Source organism: Jaculus jaculus, chromosome 4, assembly GCF_020740685.1.
Source record: "Jaculus jaculus isolate mJacJac1 chromosome 4, mJacJac1.mat.Y.cur, whole genome shotgun sequence".
Taxonomy (NCBI): Eukaryota; Metazoa; Chordata; class Mammalia; order Rodentia; family Dipodidae; genus Jaculus; species Jaculus jaculus.
Genome location: NC_059105.1, coordinates 12,531,579 through 12,553,760, shown reverse-complemented (window position 1 = coordinate 12,553,760; position 22,182 = coordinate 12,531,579). Strand labels below are relative to the sequence as shown.

General features: G+C 38.5%; 1 long non-coding RNA gene across 1 annotated transcript; it reads left to right on the top strand.

Moving 5' to 3' along the window:
* Positions 1 to 47: 47 nt before the first annotated feature.
* Positions 48 to 20,398, top strand: LOC123460185. The gene is made up of 3 exons (XR_006636839.1): positions 48 to 139; positions 15,910 to 15,986; positions 20,247 to 20,398. It is a non-coding gene; the product is annotated as an uncharacterized LOC123460185 (long non-coding RNA).
* Positions 20,399 to 22,182: the final 1,784 nt, after the last annotated feature.

Here is a 22,182-nt window from a genome sequence, read left to right as displayed (position 1 = left end):
TTCAACTTGATATGGAATTCAGATCCCAGTAGAAGGAGCTATTGTTTGATGGTTTGGATTGTGAATAGATGCTGTTTTGTACAGGATCTGTGAGCCCTGGATGTGGATTACTAAGCCATTTACAATTCATTACTGCATTGTAAGTATTCATATCCCTTCCATTTTTATCACATCTTCAGGGCAAGAATTTTTTAAAAAGGTCATTTAGCTTTCAGAAAACTATGAATTATGGTGAAAGCATTGTTCTTTCTCTGACTTTAATGTGCTCATTTACAGAAAAGTTACAGGAACATACTTTTGCTTAAGCTCTGAATCCGAACCCCTTGCAATCCCACACATAAAATAACTTGTCATTAATGACTTCGGGGATTCTCCGTGCTTGTGGCTGATTATGTGAACATTTTCTTAACCTATTATAGTATCCACAGTTAAAGGATGTTTGTAATTTTTAAAATAATAAGACTGGATGGGAAAAAGTTCTGGTTAAGATGGCAGCGTAGGAACCACCCCAAAGCAGCCTAGGGGAGAAAAAGGCAAAAAAACAAAACAACAACAAAAAACCCAGCAAAATACCCTCTTCTACTAAAAAGTGAGGTGTATAAGAGATTAAAACGGCAGCAGGGAAGTAGGAGAGACCCAGAGCATCCACAGCCCAAGTAGGAAGGCAGATGTGGCTCCAGCAGAGGCGGCGCCATGTCTGAGGGGCCACAGCTGCAAGGCTTAAGCTCAGCCCCAAGAAAAGCCAGCTGAGGGGATTTTGCACGCACTCTGGAGCTCATTGCAAACTCAAGAAACATGGAGAACTGCAGTGAACAAAGGAGGAGTAGATCACAAGGTACAGGATCGTGTGGACCAGCCGGAGAACTACAGCCATCATCCACAGCCTCCCCTCCCCCACTGCCAGCGCAAGTGCCAGCAAGCACCAGAGACAGGGAAAGGGAGATCAGAGCACTCAGCACCGGTGACCATAGCAGTGATCCAACAACCCAGCCAGCCTACTTGAACCCACAGTGCCCCAAAGAGGGAACCAAGCAGGAGCGCAGCATAACTGAGACCAAAATCATCCCAAAAGGTAACTGGGATTACACCAGATGGCAATGAGCTTGGGATGACTCAGAAGGCACCATGGTGCTGAGAAGAAGTGACAGAGGAATGCTCAACACTGCAATATCTCTACCACACCTTCCAAGGCTCAGAGTCTATTGTGGAAGAGGTGGCGGAAAGAATGTAAGAGCCAAAGGAAGGGTAGGACTCCTTACAATGTGCTCCCCACAGACATAAAATGGCCTGGATATCCATGACCTCACAGTGCCTGACACTACCTATACAAGGCCATCATAATAGGAGGAAAAGATCATGACATCAAAATAAAAGAGACTGATTGGGATGGGGAGGGGATATAATGGAGAATGGAGTTTCAAAGAGAAAATTGGGGGGAGGAAGGGTATTATCATGAGATATTTTTATAGTCATGGAAGTTAGTAAAAATTTGAAAAAAATAATAAAATAATAAGACTTAAACTTTAAAAACTCATGTCCTGACTCACCAGAACAACTTTAATTACAGAGAGAATCTCACCTAGTTGATGTTAAGCACAGAAAATGTGACTGTTTAGTTCTTAGCCTAACAAAAATGAAATCAAATGTTGACTTGTTGATTTGTAGAATGCATTTTGAGAGGAACCTTAGGTAAAACTGGCTAACAATTGATTGAATGATTGAATTTAATGGTAATAAGAGGAGCAACTTGGTTAAAAAAATGAAATTCTAAATTATTGAAATATACCACTTCTCTAGCAGTTAAATTTTGTTTTCCTTTTAATTTCCATTCTTTATGAAACAAAATAAGGGACCAAAGTTTAACTTGGGAAGTGTCTAAGGATAGACTGACTTGATAAACATTCAATTTTATTTTGAATAGCCTTGTTTCTAGTATTTATGATAGAATTATTTGGTTTTCATTACTCCTAACACTAGAATTTAATCATATGAATATAATCACAATAGAATTAAACAGAACATTAGTGACAATAAGCATAGTATTTATTGGAAAGTTAGTCCACATCAGGGTTTTCTGGTCCAGTGATTAGATAAGAGTTCTGCTCTGGGCTTCAGATTGCTAGATTTCATTAAATGAGTATGTGAAGCCATTTTGCTTATGATAACCACTTCCACTAGAATACACACTGTAGGAAACATTTTGTTCACACTAAGTCAGTGGAGATAGCATCCAATTTTCATCAATTTATGGCTATATAGCAAGTGAGCCAGAGCTAGAAAGTCATGTACAGAAAGCTCTGAAGCACCCCAGTACCCTGGATGGGCAAGCCATGTAGATGGCTTCCGAGGACAAGCATTTGTTCCCCCTTTCATGTGTTTCTGTGTACCAGAGGTGTGAGATGAACTCAAAGAAAGTACACACTCTCGCAACTTTTAAAGATCCAAACGTCAATCAAATTCAATAGACTATAATTAAGAAGACAGCAGATCTTTACTGAGTTTCTATTAATTAACAATGAAGAATGATTAACAAACTCTTAGATGTCAGATTTATGAATATTTTTAAGTCACATTATCTTTTTTTTTGTTGGAACATGCTATCGTGAGTCAGAAATTCCTTTAAATCATCTATTGGTGACATGAAAGCACACTAAAACTCAGCAAGGAAAACTGTAATGATAATATCCACTTGGATTCTGAGTAGTATGGTAAAGTGTGTTCAGAGAGCAACTTCCTCAAAAGAAACCATAGACATCACAAACCCTGACCCAAGGGACTGGAGAGATATAGCTCAGTCAGTAATGTGCTTGCCTTACTAGCATGAGGACACAAGTTTGACACTCAGAATCTAGGTTTTAAAAAGTCATGCCACTGGGTTTATATGAGTTTATAATCCCAGCATTAGGGAGGCAGAGAGGTAGATCCCTGGGTCTAACTAGCCAGTCAGTCTTGCCTAATCATGGTGAGTTCCAGGCCAGTGAGAAAGCCTGTTTAAAAAAAAAAAAAGAGGAATGACATCCACGGTTATCTTCTGGTCTTGACACACATAATGAACACACGTGCAAATGAATCCTCACATACATGTACTTATTTAAACATTAATATGCATAGACATATGAAAAACAAGTAATAGTCCCAAATCTATAGATAAATTCCCCAAACTTACTCTCTCCAAAAGCCAGTTGTAAGACTTGGTTGGTCTTAAAAGCAGCATTTTCTGCATTCAGAGATGCCTAGGTTAAAATTGGGGGTCTCCTGCTGTCTGAACTCAGTCTACACTGAGTCTCTGTTTCCCCTGTTGGAAAAGGGTGGTACTTAGAATAAAGAGGACTTGATTCTCATTATTCATAGATTTTATATTTGCACTTTTGCTATAATTCATGTGTCACCCCCAAGCTAATCTTTGATGGTGTTCTAGTGATCACTTGTGGACAAACACTTGCACAGAGCCACAAAAATTTTCGTCACAATATGCCATATTCTCAGCTACATTCAACAACATGATGACCTCACATATGATATCCCACCTTCTTTTCTTATCATTTTTGGCTGTCATACTGTACACGTGTGTCATTTCTGAGGTGTATTTATTGCCACGTTTTTCTCGTTTTTGTGATTTTTGTGTTTAAAAAGCCCACTAAAAGTGTTGAAGGGCTATGTGTTCTTAAGCATGTGTAAGTTGTGATGTACCTGATAGAGAAAATATATGTAGTCTAAGCTAAGTTTTATTACCAGGAGCCTTGAATTCAAGGTTAATGAAACAACTATATATCCAATAGGGTTTTGTTAAACAGAAACTCATGTAAAAAGATTATGCAACGATTGACAAAAATGTCACCAGATGCTCTCAGATGCCTAATACTGTATTTCCCTTAGGAATAACTTTTTGCTATTTGCATCAACTTTATAGAACATATCTGTGAATAATGGGCATAAGATGTATATGAAGTGTCTGTAGACTATGAACTTAAACCAAGCACTATAACTTAATGCATACAAATCGTTACCCCTAGATATGATTGTATGAAGCTGGCTTCTCTCTCTTCTTCTCAACTTCTTATGTTCCAGAACCATCCTCAAGTCTGCTTCACACAGCGAGAAGAATAGTATTTTAATAAAATTAAAATAATTCTTAGGCTAGAGAGATGACTTAATGGTTAAGGAGCTTGCCTGGGAAGCCTAAGGACCCAGGTATGAGTTCCTAGTACCCATGTCAGACAGATGCAGAGGTGGCACATAATTTGCAGTGGGTAGAGTCCCCCGCATGTCTATTCTCTCTCTCTACTTCAAATAAATAAAATATTCTTTTAAAAAACATTCTTATTAAGTATTGAATATATGCCAAGAGGTGTGCTAGGAAATAGATGTTCTCAAGTTGCATGAAGCTTGTTAGAAAAACAGACACCTAAATATCAGTTCACATCCAACATGGCCCATGCTGTGATGGATTGTGGAACAAATGCAGGGGCAAGACAGAGGTTGTTAATTGTATTAAACAGCTTCAGGTTGCTGGGATGCCCTTGCAAACCAGGCACAGTTATGGAGGAAGGGATTTATTGAAGATAGAGGGGAAGTTCCATAAGGGCAGAACCAGCTGACCCACTTTCACAGGCCCAATCAGAAAGAGAAAAATCACAAGCCATCACAAGCAAGCAAATTCACATTAGGAACTCCAGGCAGAGCTCCTGCACTTTGCATATCTTTATACTGGAATTGCAATCCAACCCTACACCTTAGGGGTGGAACCTAGGATCCATCCACAGTAACAGCTCTTCCGGCCAGGTGGCTGCAGAGCTAAATTACAAACTTAGATAAAATCCTGAATATATTGGAGCCATCGATTTAAACTACCACAGTGAGTAATGTTTGAAGTAGAGGCCGGGGAAAGAGAGCTTAGCATGGATTGTATGCATGTGGCATGTGGATATTCACTAGGAAAGACATAAAAGCACATGAAGCAAAGAGACTTGCATGTGCAAAGACACGGAGGTGTGAAGGAACCTTCAGTGGACCCAATGACAGAATATGAGGCAGTGAAAAGGGGGCCAGGGAGAGGAGCAAGTGGTACCTAGAGACCCTAGAAGTCCTTAGCCTGGCAGAAGTCAAGGCTATATTATAATGTCCAAGTATCCAGGATAATGTAATTGAAATGTTTGTCAAGGTTTTCAAGTATTTTTCCTTTTATGCATGTTTACATATGTGTGCGTGTGTTCATGTATGTGTGGTTGTGTGTGCACTTTCATGTCTTTCCATGCCAGAGAACAACCTTGGGTGTCATCCTTTGGAATTTCTTCTACCTCATTTGCGACAGCCTCTCACTGCCTGGAGCTCATCACCTGGACTAGACTGGCTGGTGAATGAGCCCCAGGGAGCCTCCTGTCCTTGCATTCCCAGTGCTGGGATTGCAAATGTGTGTCACCACTTGGGTATTTTATGTGCCCTTGTGTGTGTGTGTGTGTGTGTGTGTGTGTGTGTGTGTGTACAGGGCAGATTGAATCCTAGTCTTCAAGTTTACATTGCAAGCACTTACTGACTGAACTATTTTCCCAGCCAATATTTCCCATAATATGAAATAAGTTGAACAACCATAACTTGAAAATTTGAAATCTGAAATGTTTTAAAATATGAAACTTTTTGAGATGTGACATACTGCTTCAAGTTGAAAATCTCATGCACAAGATTATTAGAGAGTGAGATTAGACTTATACTATGTGTGCAGCATATATACGAAACATAAATGATTTTTATGTTAGATTGGATCCCAAATCCAATACCCAATATATCTCTATCTCTATCTCTATCTCTATCTCTATCTCTATCTCTATCTCTATCTCTATCTCTATCTCTATCTCTATCTATCTCTATCTCTATCTCTATCTATCTCTATCTTATCTATCTCTATCTATATGTATCAATCACAATATAAATATTACAAATTGAAAATCTCAAATTTAAAGCATCCTACTCTTAAGCACAATTATCGGGCTGTTTATTAAGCTGTGTAAAATATAAATGTGGAGATGGAAAGATGGAAGAGTCCTTTTAAAGTCAATACTCCTAGAAGTACCAGCATGAACTAGGTCACTTCCAGATTCCTACAAGTGCACTTCCATCACTTCCATGCAATCTTCTGACCACAAGCCCTTCTTTCCACTCAGAAGCTCCTTTTCTTGTGACTTCTTGAGTTCTCTCTTCCTTTCTTTATGTTCTCATCTTTCTGGTGGGGAGAACAATGGGTGTCCTGTTTTAGTACCCAGAACAAGTTACCTTATGTGGCTAAATTTGTTTGAATATGACTTGTCCCCACCAAAACTCATGCTAAGTCATAATTTCTCAGTGTAGCAGTGTGGGGGAATAGGGCCTAATTTTAAGTGTTTGTGCCAGAGGGGTAAAATCCTCATGAGTGGATGAGTGTCTTCTTGAAAGAGTGAGTTATAGGTCTAGTAGCAGTGGATTAGTTACTGACAATAAGTTGTTCTAAAACCTGGGCTCCCTGGGCACTCTCACATGTAATATCACCATTTGATGCCACCTATCATGTGATGCAGCACGAGGTGCTTGCCAGATGTGCCCTCTTGATCTTAAGCTTCCATACCTTCAGAACCATAAACTAAACAAACTTTGTAACTGTGTAAATTGTTAAGATTCAGTGCTGTTGTAGACTCTGGGAAGATGACTCAGTGGCCAAGAGAACTTGCTCCACAATCATAAGGACCTGAGAGGGCCTGGGATTGCAGAAATTTGATTCTCTAGCACCCACATAAACATCTGGGCATGGCCATGCAAATCTGTCACTCCAGTCCTGGGCAGAGACTATAGAATCACTGGGACTTGCTGACTGAAGAAACAATGCAAATAGGAGCTCCAGGTTGAGTGAGAAACTCTGTCTCAAGGAAATAGAAAGATGAGGGAAAAGAGGGTACCCTGTGTTCGCCTCTGGTTATCTCACATATGCACACCCATATGGGTACACTATTTACATACAACACCACAATACACTATGTAGGCACACACGCATGCATGCTGTCCATTCCCCAAGTAGACCAAGGCAAAGACAAAAGAGATTTTGCAACTGTAATTAAGGAAGAGATCTTCCAATGGAAAGAACACGTTGGATTATTTGGTGGGCCCAATGCATTCAAAAACATCTTTATAAATGAGAGGCAGAAAAGTCAGAGAAATAACTAGGAAGATGGAAGTGAAGGTGGGGATAATTTAATTGCTGCAGAAATTATAAGCAAAGGAATGTAAGAAACTTGGGAAAATGCCAAGAATGGTTCTTCCCTTAGAATTTCCAGACACAACCTGTTGTGCTGCCCCCTAATTTTAACCTCATAAAACTCATTTAGACTTCTTTTTCAGTATTTTTAAACAAATTTTCTTTATTTTTTAACTTTAATTTCATATATATATATATATATATATATATATATATATATATCACACATGCACATATGTATACATAGGCCTCAGTGAGTCCCTGTTAGGTAGTGGGGGGACCGTGCCTCAGGGTCTGTGTTTCTTACAATTTTTCTATTCCCTCTTCCACAATGTTCCCTGGGCCATGGCAGGCCTGTTGGCTATCTGATTTAGTGTTGATCATTTCAGGCTTTTGCTCTTCAGAACTGTGTGGCAATAAATTTGTATGGTTTTAAGCCATCATGTTTATGGAAATTAGGTATAGGAGCAATAGATTATTAACCTATCACTTAAGTGTACATTCCTATAAGCTGTCTTTTTAAAAAACAAAATTCTGTGACTGGAATCCCTGATAATGTGTGTTTCTTCCTCTTGTTTCTTCTCCTGAGCTCTCAGTTGAACCTAAGCCATTTATTTTAAGTCAAAAGAGTGATATAATCGCATCTTTGCTCTGGAAGCTTATCTGGTCATCACAGGGATGGGTGGATGCGAAGTGCAGGTAGCCTGGTAAGAAGCAGCCAGACCTAAACCAGGAGGGTGGGAGCAGAGCATGTCAGAGGGAGGCTCATAGCTGACAGGATGAAAACTGATACGAAGATAGTAACTCTAAAGAGTCTAGCTTGGGCCTCTGGGAATGGAAAGTGATGGGTCCAGGAAAAGTAGAGAGTACAACAAGAAAGATAGTATCTCAAGTGCACTCTATCTGAAGCTCATGTTAGTAGATAGCTTCCAGATATGAAGAAGTTTCACCTGTTGGCATTTTAGCCACTGGATTGACCTTGTTTTTAGGTCATGCATATATAGAAGGAGTGGCGGAAACTTAGACGAATGAATCCAGTCTTAGAATACAATGGAGATGTCCTACCTTATCTTCAGTAATGGATAATTACTTTGTTGTTCAATGGAGGTTAATTCTGACTCCCCCTTTTTCTTCTCCTATCACATAATAGGTGCAATTATATCTCACACCGAGGGTGATATAATTAAACATCATCCTCTGCAGCAGAGCATTTCCAGAGTCTTCTCAGGCAGCTGATTTAGGCACTTGTCAGGCTTATCACACAATAGATAAATGTTTTCTTCATGTAGCTTAATATAACAGGGTATCTGCCTCTGAATGGGCGCGTTTCCAGACAGTCCAGGCAAATGGTCCGTTTATTGCATCTGACAGCTTTATTGCTTTATCAGTTATTTGCTTAGGGAGGATTTTATTATATGTAAAATACTGACATAAATTATGGGAAGGAGAATTGATTTTTTTATGTAAGTTTGATTCATTTTTCATTGTTTGTATGTGCCAAGTTTGATATTGTACATTTTCTCCTAGTGTTATTTGTTTAGTTTTCAAATTAATTCCCTGGTTCTACAAACTGAGACCTAGTATATAGGTCTCAATTCTTTTTTATTCTGTGACATCTTAGTGCTTTAACTAAGTCATATTTTATGTAGTTAAAAAATGAAATATTGTTGTGTCTATGCATATAAATAAAACACGTGTTTGATAAAATTCCATAAATTAACTTGAAGCAGTGTTCTGGAGTCCTCCACTTCAGAATTAAGAGTTGGTTTCTCTGCTGGAATTGGGTGGAGAAGCAGGAATAGAAACTTGCTGGGGAAAGCCACAAATACTATCAGGGTTGTGTAGATCCAGAGATTCAGCCTAACAAGGAGTCTGAGAGCCATTTTCAAGGGTACTAAGGTATTGGCATGTGGAGGCCTGGGTTCAGAAGGCACCAATGGGTCTCAAATCAGAAGGACTAGGAAGAACATTGACAGAGAAGACCAAACAAGCTGATTCTGAGGGTAGCGACCTGAATCTCATTAACTCAGTGTAGGAGGTTGTAGCAGCAGCTGATGGTGGCCTTCCCAGACACCCTGGGACTTCATGATTCTGAGGCCTATGTTTTCCTTCTCATACCTTCAGAGGCTTGCCTTAAGTTATAGAGCTACCTCACCCTGACCCACACCCCAAAGCTCCCAGAAGTTAAACACCCAGCTCCTACCTCATAACCCATGAAAGCTAGATGCAGTGGTGCAGAAGCTCAGCTCATTGTTTTGGACATGAGACAAGGTAAAAATCTTTATACTTCAGTTCCATTGGCATCAGATTGAGGGCAGACTTCATCTGAAATTATACCTTTTCTTCACTCTTACACATCTTGCTTCCTGAACCCCTATGCACTGTTTCCTAGGAGCAGTCCCTAGAATAATAGTTTGCATTTGAATCCTGAGCTCACAATTCTGCTGCTGAGGAGCCTGCCCAGAGACAGTCATAAACCCATAGCCAAGGCAATCAACTTATGACAGTAAGGATAATAACCATCACAGTGATAACAGCTTACTTCGACAGATCATTGCTATTTTATATGCATAGTGTTGCTTTATATGCAGTTTTCATTAATTATTTTATTAATTATTTCAAGAGTCCAATGGGACAGATGTTATCATCATCATTTCCATTTTAGAACTGAGAGACATTAAAGCATTAAGCAACTTGTTCAAAATCCTATGGTCCAATGTAGAAAATAAGTTTTTAGGGAGGGTCTGTAGGGTCATTATGACACATGTGTTGAATAGTAGATTTTAGGAATCCTATCTTTTCTGTCTCACCCCAGTCAGAATAGGTCTGGGTCTAAGAAAACTGCATATGTGGAATGATGGAGATTTATTTCCTGAATAGATGAACCCTCAGGATATAGAACAAAGCCAATCACCCCAGTTATTCTAGTCAGCAGTCCTCAAAATTAATAATTTTGTGGCTATTCAGAAATTTAATAAGAGTCTGGGTGGTATAGTACAAGTCCAAGATTACTGACCAAACAAAAAATGGAAATGTTGCTTAGTATCTATTTCACAGAAAATTTAGTTGTGTGGACTGACCATACTGCATACACTCAATTATCAGTGTATGCTCAGTTATCAGTATATAAAAGATGGAAAGTAAGAAAGACTGTATCTGTATTAAAAAGTATCTTCATGCAAACCTTAGACTTTAGACAAGCACAATTGACTTCTGTGTGTTAGATGAGTGGAGTACATGTACAGTTTAAAAGCTTTCTCATTATGCAAAATTGTTTAAAATTCTGCATGTCTGGTAAAAGAATAATATATTGAATTTAAAAGCCTCAGTTATTCTGCAGAACACTTCAAGATGTTTTCTTATCCAATGGAATCCTATGTGATCAAAGACGCCCGGCTGGGTCATGGTGTCTGGCTTGGTCATACTCTCACCAAAAATGGTTTCTCATGCTTAAAAAGCAAGTTTTTATCTTTCCTAATATCCTGGTTCTAGGTTTCTCATCTGTGAAGCCATATTAATTAGTGATTGTTTTAGGGAGATGCCTCTTTCCCTGGGAATCCCAAACACACTTTCCTTTGTAAGAATATGTATGCGTTGGTATCAATAGGTATGGCTGTAAGCTAACAGTACAGTTTTTGTAAGTGCATGTGACTATATTCTATATATTTTTTCAAATCATTCATCAACTTCTGAGATAATTATAATAGTGAAAAGTGTGCAGCTCACAAGAACACAGCTTAATGAAAGATCTCAAAGTAAACACAGCTATGCAACCCTACCCTAGATCAAGAACAGAACTTGGCAGAATCCAGGAAGTACTTACATTCCCTTCTCAGTGGCTAAGCCCCTCATCAACAGTAACTGCTATCCTGATGTCTAGCCTCATAGCTTAGGAATGCCTGTTTTTACACCTAATATAAATGGAAGCAAACCACATGTACTTTTGTGTCAGGCTGCTTTCCCTTCTATCTTGCCTCTGAGAATCATTCAAATGTTGTGTATCCTTGCAGTTGGCTCGTTCTCTTTGCTGTATCCTTCCATTGTATGAACATACCTCAATTTATCTGTTCTGTTGTAGAGGAGCTTTAGGCTTGGCTATTTGTTGCCAATTGCTTTGGATATGACTATAAGGATTTCTATGGATCATTTTTCTCATTTCTTTGGCTGAGTATGTGAGTATTTTCTAGTGGTATATACCTAAGGATAGGAAGGCTACCTAATTCCTTGATGTATTTAACTTTCACTTTCATCAGCATTATTCATAGCTTTCCAAAGTGACTGTAAATGAATATTGAACTTTAGTCCATGAAAGAGGGCACAGAAAGTCTCTGGGGAGAGTATAATGTATATTATTTTGTGAGTTGGTAGGTGTGAACCAGGGTTATGTGTACATATGAAGCCTCAGGTGAGTAGTGGACACCAGAAATGAGAAATACATGCTCAGTGATAAAAGAATTAGGAGTTCTTGGAAGGCATTTGGATAGGCAGTGTTCAGAATAGAGGAACAAGTCAGTCTCCTTCTGGAAAAAGAAAAAAAGCTGCACGTTGGGAAGGTGCTTCATCTGGCTTGACAGACACCCAAGAATGTTGACCACTGTGTTAGCTTTGAATACCTGGCCGGGAGTCTTTCCTTTTTTGAAAAGGGGTCTTGGCCAGAACTGGCTAATAAGAATGTCCAAAGCAAGTCTGGGCAGTGGATACAGGTGATTTAGATTCCAAATCACACATTGAGAATCGAGAGTTGGCTATAATCCATTTGGTCTGAGAACCAGAGATGTGGTTTAGGAAGTAATTTGTAATAAGGAGCAGATAAAACCAGTGTGGTTGTAATTATTTGAGAATGTTCCCAATGTATTTTACTTTTGCCATAATTGCCTTTACTTAATGCCCTGAAACACATGGACAACTTTTTTGTGTGGTTTCTGCAGTGTAGAGTGTGGGCTGAGTGACTTGTAGACAAAGCCAAGACAATCCCTGGGGAGACTCAGGTCACAAAGAATCTTGCTGCACTTCAGCTAATTCTGAAGATCCATGAGTTGGGAGACATGAATAGCAGGGGTACAAAGTGACATTTAGACAGATAACTGCAATTAGGTCAATCTGGATATGGAGAAAGGGGTGACTACAAGTACCATTTGGAGGGGTCTCTCCTGCATTAAATTCTGTTCCAGTGAGCATTGGTAGCTTCCAGAGTGCACAATTACATTTGGTGGTAAATTTATTTCATTTTGATCTTCATGGAAATTCAGTAATATCCAGCAAGAACCTGCTTATGAATAATAGAATATTATATTGATGGTTGTTCTGTATCTATATGCCTATGAAATAAGGGTGATTCAAAGAGAGCAGGGATGTTGTGGAGTGTTCAGTGGAAGAGGGATTCTCTGAGTTGTTTCAAGGTGGCATTACTACAAAGGAGGCAGAAACAGTGGATCAGTTCATTCCTTGGTCTTGGGCCTGCTCCCAGCCTGAGCAGAAGGAATCTTTTGTCTAGGTTCTCAGCATTGAGTTCAGAGTGCAATTGAAACTCTGAACTCACAAAGAATGTATGTTTCTCAGATCTTGCCTTCTATACATATAAATCTTTTAGGATATTCACATCAGGACGGGAGACTAGGGAAGGATATGCTCTTCCTTCTGGCTTCCTGCCACCTCTCTCCTTCTCTCAATGTAACTATGATTCCTTCTTAAAGCATTTTCAAAATTCTTTTTTTTAAAGAGGACTTTTAGATTCACAACAGAGACTTTCCATATGCTGGGCAATACATGCACAACTTCCCTAACTGTCAACATCCTACATCAGATTGGCACCTTTGTTGTAATGGGCATGGCAGGACCTCTTGCTGCTGCAAACAAACTCCAGCTGCATGGGCCACTTTGTGCATCTGGCTTTACTGGGTACCAAGGAATCAAACCCAAGCTATCAGACTTTGCAAGCATGCACCTTAACCACTGAGCAATCTCTCCAGCCCTAGATTCACATTTTTTCCCTTCAATTATTTAAAAATGTTGCTCTGTGTCTTCTCATTTACATTATACTTGAGGAGAACTCTCTTGCCATTCTCACCCTTGTGTTTCTACATGTGTCTTGTTCTCTAGATACCTTAACGGATTTTTTCTTAATCAGAAATTTTAAGTAATTGTATGTTTCTTAAATAGTTGTCTCCTCCACTCCTACTACTTCTTTCTCCTCTCCTTCCACCCTCCTGCTACTTCTTCTCTTCCTCCTTCGGACTTAGACTTCATTGAGCTTCTTGGATCTCTGGATTTATAGTGATTGTAATCACCATAATTGGAAACTACACAGCTATGCTGAATTTAATTAATTTCTTTTGTTCTATTCCAATTTCTCTTTCTGTTTCTTTAGTGAGTCCAGTTGTATGTGTTGTAGGGTGTGTGTGTGTGTGTTGATGGTTTGAAGTTGTCCCACAGTTCACTGATTCTTTGCTTGTTTAAGCTTTTTTTTTCTTTTTCATGTTGAATCTTTTCTGTACTATATGTCTTTGAATTAGTTAATCTTTTGTTCTGCAATACCTTGTCTCCCAGTGTTATTCAGGGTATTTACCATCTCAGAACTTGTAGTTTTCACCACTAGAAGTTCAGTCTGATCTTTGAAAATATCTTCCTTTTTTTACTACTTGCTTTTCTGAGCATAATGCATACTGTTACAATAGTTTCTTAAACATCCTTATCTGCTAATTCTAACATCTATGTCAGTTTGGGGTTGATTGCTTTTCCTCAAAAGGTGTCTTATTTTTCTACTTCTTTGCATGCCTGATCTAATTTTATTGGAAGGGAGATTTTGTGGTTTTTACCTCATTGAGCACTGGATATTTTGTATTTCTATAAATGTTTCTGACCTTTATTATGCGACACAGCTGTGTGACTCACAAACAGCTTTCAGATCTTGCTACCTATACTTGTTAGGTGGGACCAGTGTATTATTTAGTCTGGAACTAATTATTTTCTCACTAGAGTATAAAAAACATGTCTGTATAGTTGACCCAATACTCCCTGACTTATGAGGCATCCAGGCTAGCTGGTGGGACCTGCTTCTGCATCCTGTCTTTGAGGAGAACTGTGCACTGGAACCTCTACAGGGTCCTTTCCCAACCTTTGCAGTTTCCTTAGGGGAATGTGCCAACCAGCTTTGTTCTGAACACCTGAGGATGTGTACAGTTCTCCCTCAGTGCAGCACTCTCCCTTTACTGCTCTCCACATGAATTCTGACCACCGTGGGCTCCCTGAATTCTCACCTCTTTCTCCTTATCTCAAAGAGTCAGCAGCACCCCCCTCCCCACTTTCTCTATACCATAGCCTAGAGATTCTCTCAAGGTCATCGGCTGTGACAAGCATTTTAGTTTGTTGTTGTTTCTCAAGGATTGCTGTAATTCATTGCCGAGTACTCAAAGCCTTGAAACACACTGTTTCATGTATTTTTTGTGTGACTTTCTTGGTTGTTTGAGGTGGAAATGTAAATGTAGTCTGTTACTCCATTTTTTTTTTTTTCTGTTAGAAATAGAAGTCGCTATAAATTTTTGAACATAACCACCGTGAACCTTAACATTTTAACTCTTGGAGAGTTTTCCAGTTAATGACTTCAAAGACTGACATTAGTGAGTCCTTGCATGTGACCCTATCATGGTTCACTAGGCTTTTTAAAAAATATTTTTGTTTATTTTTATTTATTAATTTAAGAGTGATAGACAGAGAGAGAAAGAGAGAGAGAGAGAGAGAGAGAGAGAGAGAGAGAGAGAGAAAGAGAGACAAAGAGAGAGAGAGAATGAGCATGCTAGGGCCTCCAGCCACTGCAAACAAACTCCAGAAGCATGTGCCCCCTTGTGCATCTGGCTAACATGGGTCCTGGGAAATAGAGCCTTGAACCAGGGTCCTTAGGTTTCACAGGCAAGCGCTTAACTACTAAGCCATCTCTCCAGCCTAGGCTTTTTTGAGTGGAAAATATACTATGTAAAAGGGGAAATCCAGATTAATATTTTGTAAGAATAGAAAGAAAAAGCTGGGGGTTCTGAGAAGTTTCCTTTAGATATGTAGTCATGTTTATGGGAATAGAGGCTTGAAGAAATTATCCAGACATACTTATGTGATACATAAAATGATTTCTTTGTATTCTGAGCATGTTTTCAGATGGGATTGGCACAGCCAAATAATAATAAAATAGATGAACTAAGTATGCCATGAGCATAACATAGACATATCTTTTTTTACAGAATAAGTTCTTATTTCTGTCACCAATATTTGACACATTCTCATTCCTATCCCCTCATATTCAGTCAAGGGGAAAATGTGGACTCATCTCTAAGTGATTGATCAGCGGAGCATTGCTCTGCAGCATTAGAAGAAAGATGAAGTATGGGAGAATATGCACTTTAAATAGCCATTCTGATTTGTAAGCGGTCTCCTGATGAAGTCAGAAGGATGGAGTTGAATCTATAGAAGGACCATCATTTCTTAAGAGTATTGCATAACTGGTACACTTTGCAGAAAGTAAAAATTCTGTTACTTGCCCTAAAGGACTGAAGGAATCCCAATTAAAAAGTCAATGTTAGTTTTATTAAGGCATGCTGACTGAATTCATAATTTCATAACTCAAAAGTGTTCAGTAAGTGGAGAGATCATGGTAACCAATAAGTAGGGAGATTAAAGTGAGACTCTATCATGATTAATTACAGGGGAGAAGAACTGAGAAACTCCACAGAAACTTCTGGAAAGAGATTTCTACCAGAGCCAGAGCAGTTTCCCATGTTGAGTAAGTATGTGACCAACATTAGCATAACCTTCCATGTTTGGGTGATAAAGTAGAAGTTACCTGAAGATACAAGAAGGCAAGCAAGTGGTCAAAACTTTAATCTAATTTGGGATATCAGACACTGTTTTAAACAGGTAAGTGTTCTCAAATGTGAGCTGGAGTCATTCTGGCAAGTTATAACAGAAGAGCTGACTCCAGAAGAAGGAATAACATTTGTATTAGGCAATGTTCTAATAGCTGGTAATACAGCAGGTAGGAAAACAAAAATGCTGGCCCTCATGAAATTTCACACTAGTAGGATACATCAAGCATTCCACAGGAAAAATTGAGCAGAGTAATTCTGAAAGTAGACAAACAGAAATGGGGCAAACTTTACCCCTTCAAGAAAATCCCCTTTCTCACAGAGAAAAGATTTACAAAGTGTCTTGAATATATTTGTCATTTTATACACAAGACACTGTGTACATACACGGTGTCCCTTCCTGTCACTTGCAAATGAGAAAACAGGGGTTTAGTCACATACTATTGTTTATCCAAGACAGCAAAGTTTAGAATCAAGTTGAAGTTTGTAGATGCCAATATCTAAACTGCCTCTCAGGGAATACCTCCTATCCTTTGTGAAGTATTGTTTTCAAGGGCATTTGGTCCAGTTCAATGTTAATCCATGTGTGTTTGAGGGTATTTTTTTTTTAACTTGGGATGCTTTGAAAATGCATCCTGATTTCCAAAACCTTGATCTTCTTATATCATAGACCAAAGGAGATAAGAAGAGGTGGAAGACTGAACTATATCCTCAAATCATTCCTTCTCCTTCCATGGTGCAACTGATTATAGCTGCTGAGTGATAAGAGCACTTGGCTTTGGTTCATGAGGCTCTCCAGGGCAGGTGTGGATGACTGGGTCAGGAAGTGAGGCTCCTTGCCAGTGGCTTGTTGCACCCTACAGGATGATTTGGAGTCTTGTTGAGCACTTCTAGACCTAGAGAAGCAACTGTGCTAATTACTAAAACCTCAAATTCGGTGCATGGGCCCAGGAATATTTTGAGTTGGCTATTTGTCTAGAGTGCAATAAGATTCACACTTGATCTACTTGCTTTCATGTCCACTTAAAAAGAGACACCTTTAGACACAAGCATCAGAGTTTCACTGCGTGATATTTTCATGCAGAGGTGAAACCGAAAGAAGCAAAGACTCTGTGGTCGGCTGCTAGGCTCAGACAGTTTTCAGGAAAATAGCCTTCCAAACACCCAAGAAACACCTCAAGCTGAAAGGAGTATCATGAAACTCTATGTGCAGGATTTTGGGGCAAAGATACACTTTCACAAAGAGGATAAAGGCCCTGTGGTAGTTGGCAAGATTTGAAGTCAGAGGACTCTGACAGTGGCGTCAAACTGTGCTGTAAATCCAGACGTTCACAAGCCCGGGGCTGTAGAGTCCCTCCCAAGTTTTGCTTTGTTTCCTATCAATGGTGTTAACAGCTCTGCCAATGTTCAGCAATTGTACAAGAAGGACAATACCCAGAGAGAAAAATCAGTACAGTATTGTTTTATTTTTATGCCATATCCAGACAGAAAGAGCTCGTCTATTCTTTGTAATACATTTGTCATTCTAGTCTGAGTAAACGCAAGGCTGTGAGAAAATGCTGATACCAGTTGTTGAGAAAACTATTTACAATTGTCCCTCCCTTCTTCCTTTAGGCGTTTTCATTATAATCTTTTCAGCTTCACAGAAAGATGAACAAAACTCGTGCCTTGAGTGTAAAAGAGAATGAATGAACTGCACTGATGATGACCTTCTCCCTTAAGGTCAACAGTGGGAAAAAATTCTATAGACTTCAATAGCTAATATTTCCTGGGACAAAAGGCAATTTTCCTTAGCTCTTATTATATCTCATGGATTGAAGCTTATATAAAGATGATGAATTCATTCACTCACTCTTCACTCAACATTTACAAGTGCTAGCTGTGTATGAGATATTGGATAAGTTTCTGGAGACAGGGCAGAGAACTTGACCTCTAAAGTCTTATTGTATCTTAGCAAGGAAGATGTCTCCAGGCACAAACAGGAAATCCTACTATCAAAATCTTGGCTTTCAAAGCAAAAAGGAAAGCTATCACATGATAGTTTTTCCTATCAGACATTCTTATACTTTCCTCCACTAAGTATTTAGTGAGCTTACAATAAATCTCTCACCTTTGGCTTTTTATTCTCAGTCAGAATGTACTCATTTTTATAAGTTTCAGTATAAGTCACTTTGGAACACAGGAGGGGCAAGGAATATAATACTGTTAATTCTGTTTTCACTAGATTTTGGTAAATGTTTTCCTTGTGTGTCTTTAGGATAAAGGAAATTGATAAATGTAATTAATAACTGTCATTAGGATATGTGCTAAAATAGCTCTTGAAACATTATAAGCAATTTTTCTTTCAGTCTTGCTACTGATTTTATTTCAGTTTCTCTTTTTCTCTGATATCTTTAGCAGTACATATAGGACTTAACTCAGTTCTTGTGTGTGGCTTTTGACACAGGCCCTTTTATTGTGTAGGTTTTATCTTAAACCAGCACATTTCAAAATTCCCTCATTTGTGCTAACCTCTAAAGTTTTTTTCAAGTACCCAAATGACTGCTTTCCTTGATTTTGTTACAACTGGATATCATGTTTACAATCCACCTAATATTTCATTTATATTTACACTACTTTATGAGAAACCTCATATGATCACAATAAAGAGAATGCTGGTTTTGCTTACAATAAATTGAAAGTAACAGCAAAGAAAACAAAGTGTAAACTGACATTCTCAAATTGTATCCAGGAGTTTCAGAATTTCCTCTTTCTTTGTTAAGTAAGTATACTTTACTCATAGTGCATGATGTTAAAAAATGTTGACAATGACTTAAGGTGTATATACTGTTAGATTGGGAAGAAGGGCTAAATGGAGGAGGCATGCTTCCTTTTATGTGATTCAGAATATTTAATGCTAGACCTGGGGATATTCCAAGGTTATCTCCTGAACTTATGAGGCATTTCTAAGGACTCAATGACAGCTGCTCTCCAGAGTCCAGTGAAGGGTCTCTGGGCTACATTTCCATTGCCAAGAGGTTTCTGCAGTAAATGGAACAGTATTTTGTGCCCACAGTTGTTTCTTTTTTGCAAGATCTGCAAGAACCAAGTTGATTCAACCATGAAAAATTTGGGATCATGTAAGAGAATCCATAAAGCTTCTCAACAGGCCGCAACACCTGCTGCCTTTGACGCATGTCATCATCTTCCTGTGTATGCTTTCTGTATTAATCATTATTCTTTTTAATTAATGGTTTGATTTTAAAAATAAACTTTACAGTATGTGTATATGAGTGATTATCTCCAGCCAGCATTCCAGAAGCAATAACACTAGGTCATGGCTGAACTCCCTCAATAATACACTACCCAGAAATAATGACATCAGGAAGTCATTTATCAGACCCAGGTTTCCTCATTTCATCTAGAAATATAAATAATCTTATTTTTAATAGAGAAAAAGATGAGCTGAGAAGATGATGATGGATCAAGTGGATGACACCGTGGGACAGCCAAAGCTTTTAAACATGACATTTTTCAAATTGTGGATGAAAAGAAGAGCAGAGTGAGGAAGAGGAAAGAGTAGCGGCTGCACTTCTTGAAGGCAGTTTCTTGGACAGAGATTGCACGTTAGGTTCTGTCTCATTCAGGCAGCCAAACAGTGTTTCAGTCCTGTCCATCCTTAAGATGCTGCCACATTGCAGAGAAATGGATGTGGAATAGAAGTGATTGTTTGCTGACAGTGAAAGGAAATAGTCAATTCCTTAGTACAAATTCATCATGTGCTATCTTTAAGGGAAAGCTTTTTTGTCTCAGGGAAATAACAAGTGCAGATATAGAAAATTCTGAGGACGACCCAGGTCAAGAAACAGAAAACTATCCAGATATGTGCTAGTAAAATATGAGGACAGATTCTGAACAGAATATTCTAGGCTCTCATAGATGATGGAGTGTAGATGATTCTCAGTAAATGTGTATACAATGCTAAGTTGGAGCTTTAGATCATAGTTTGAAAAAATAGGGCCATTTAGTAAGTGTATTTTTCTAAATAAAGAATATTTTAAAGAATTGCATGATGAAGGAAGAAGCTGGGAGCTGGGCTAATATTTACAGTAATCCTATTTTTTTTCTCACACAGGGTAGGTATTCCTGTGCATATTATTATCCTTCTAAGTGCCTTAGCTGTCTTTTCTCTTTGCCAGGATTCTTCTACTTAAAACATAAAAGCAAACAAGCAAGCAAAAGAAGAAAAATTACCATGGGAGCTCTTGAGAGTAATCAAAGGAGAGAGTTTTACGAATCGATCTCATTCCATCATCCTCTGCATTGTCTCTTCCTAGGCTGCAAATAGCAAAAGCACTCTCCAAGATGATTCTTAACAGTTGTATATGGCCCAAAGACTAACTGTGCCATAAAGAAGAAAGAGTGAAGGAAAATCAGCTATAGGAAGCCTTCACTTAGGAAGGTGTGTGTTACTGCTAAGGTATCTGCTGATAATTTTTTGTAAGGATGTAATACAAAGCTTTTGGTCAGAAAAACAGCCTCTATCAAGCAATGCATTTTTACATAAAGGCAACTTTCCCAGGAAGGATGGTTATGAATTTAATTGCAAGCTCCTCTCCTTGCATACATTTTGGTTTAGTCTAAATAAGACTTGAAACATGGAACAATGTCCATGGAGTACAATTCACCAATTGTTACATTTAATTATGTTCCCATGCATAATTCATAGATGCACTGCATGGACAAGAAGAAGAAGAAAAAGATAAGAAGAAACAAAAGAGATGAATTTTCTATCAAACAAGTGCTATATAAATAGACAACATATTTAATACATTAGTTAGTGAAGTGATTCTTTGTTCTTGTCAGTCTGGGGCTTAACAATGTTAAAAGAATCTCCAATCATAACATTGTTGCATTTTGTTAATGTCTATCTTAAATGGAATAACTAAAAATTATCATTTTTACCAGAAAAACTTATGAAATGATGTTTCACACTAATAGTCAAGTTTAGGTAAGGTTGGTATAGTATTAATATTGAAATACAAAGGCAATTTTTGAAATAGATTCTAGGGTGACTTTTTAATTATGGAAACATTTAAGAATGACAATATTTTCTCATTGAGGAATAGGATCTTCTTTCTGTCTTTCTTTTACTTCCTTCCCACTTCCTAACCTTCCTTTCTTCTTTATTTCTCTCCCTCTCTCTCTGTCTTTATTTCTTTCTTTCAAATGAGGCATTGCATTCAGTGTGGCCCAATGTGTTTGTTACATATAACCCACTTAACAGTCTAAACATCTTTTTGGACAAGAAAAGAATGGTACAAACAGGTGCAGAAAGTATTAGCAAAGATTCCAAACTTTTTTTCCAACTATATAATTTTTATGAAAACATTTGATGTGGTAGAGGCAAAGAGTAAACAAAATGTTATTTAACAAGATTAAATGTAAAATACCGAGTGTGAGCATTTGCATTATTATTGCAAATGCTTTTTTATGTGGAAAAACTCTACTTTCTTTTCATGGTACAGTTTTTAGAGATCCCAATAAACACTATTGTACTAGCACTGTGGCCCATCTGAGAATCATTGAGAGCCGACGGAGTCATGACCAAAATGCCAGTTGCATTGCTGCTCCACCCATGCATTTCTGATAAAGGTATTATAATCTTGGTTCAGGAAAACAGCAACAGTGAGCTCCTTAACACTAACCATAAAAATGTCTGGTGGATACCTTGTGCCTGGAATCGAACTGCAGGGGAGGAAGAGACAGGAGGATTCTTGAGGACCACTGGTTAGCCAGTATAGTCTAAGTGGTGAGTTTCAGACCCACGAGAGATCCTGCCTCAAAAATAGTGGATGGTGTGCTGACATATGACACTGAGATTATCCTCTGGCCTCCACATGCACATCCATATATGTTCACAGGCACCCAAACACAGACAAACATGCAAGTCATACTCAGGCCCTTATCTTAAATATTCTAGTCAGATCCTTTACCTCCATGGTGGCAGGAATGAGTGTGTGAGGAGTAGACATAGTGATAATTCAGAGAGCTGAGAGTCAAGGATTTATAATAAAAGGCTGATACCCATACCTTAGAAATTGTTGAAATCTTTACATCTTCTGTCTGCTTTCC